The sequence below is a fragment of the Penaeus monodon genome, chromosome 32 (genome assembly GCF_015228065.2).
Source record: "Penaeus monodon isolate SGIC_2016 chromosome 32, NSTDA_Pmon_1, whole genome shotgun sequence".
In the NCBI taxonomy this organism is placed as follows: domain Eukaryota; kingdom Metazoa; phylum Arthropoda; class Malacostraca; order Decapoda; family Penaeidae; genus Penaeus; species Penaeus monodon.
This window is the reverse complement of record NC_051417.1, coordinates 35,448,290-35,449,204: the sequence shown is the minus strand read 5'-3', so window position 1 is coordinate 35,449,204 and position 915 is coordinate 35,448,290.

Sequence of the window (915 nt, the reverse complement as noted above, 5' to 3'; positions counted from 1 at the left end):
TTCATACTTTCACCAACTTTCCAAGCTCGTCTGCAGGCACTACTACACCTGTTGCCTTGACAACAGATGGGCGTTTGTATAGTATTCTCTGTGAGCCCTTGGCTACTAGACCGGTTCGGGTTAACCTGAATCTAGCATGGTGCGATTTTCAGTAGCTTTTTAAATACCCGTTTAATATATAATTTCCTTTGTATATCACGCTGAAGTTATATAAGATAGTTGTTAAATAATATACTTGTAAAGGGATTATGTATATATATATTCTGATAGTTTTTTTTATAGATTTTCAGAAGAGCCCTGGAAACTATATCCGAGGTGGTAAGCCTGATAGTCAGGCAAACATCAAGAGAGGGCACAAAATACAAACACAAACTACACAAATCCCGATCTATCTGCACCTACATCCTACCAAAATCCACCTCCCCCAAAACAGCACAAAACCCACCACCACAACGCGATATTCTAAGTGATTTCTTCAAAAAGAAAGGGACAAATTGTCAACCCCACTGTCGGTCCTGGGAGCCGGCCGGGGGGGGGGGGGAGGGTTTGCAGGACGTAGGATAAGGGTAACGTAACGCAACTAGCAACAGTTCCTAGGCAACGAGGCTCGAGGAAGGGTGCTGGCGAGGTTGTTACGAGTTTTTTTAAGGCGTGGTCACAATGGCAGGTTAGTTTAGCTTGAAAATAAGAACTTGGTGTCATTATTGAATATGTTCATTTTGGTTATGGGAAGAATTTGTGGCAAGACCCACATTACGTCAATGTATATGGGTGATTTGGTTCCTCATACGATGGATGTGGGTTTTGTCGTGGATTGTGATTATGTAATATGATGGGTATGGGTTTGAGGGATGTTGATGCGTTTAATGGTAGGTGTCAGATTTACTATGAGGGGTATGAGTTGTGGAGTGTTAC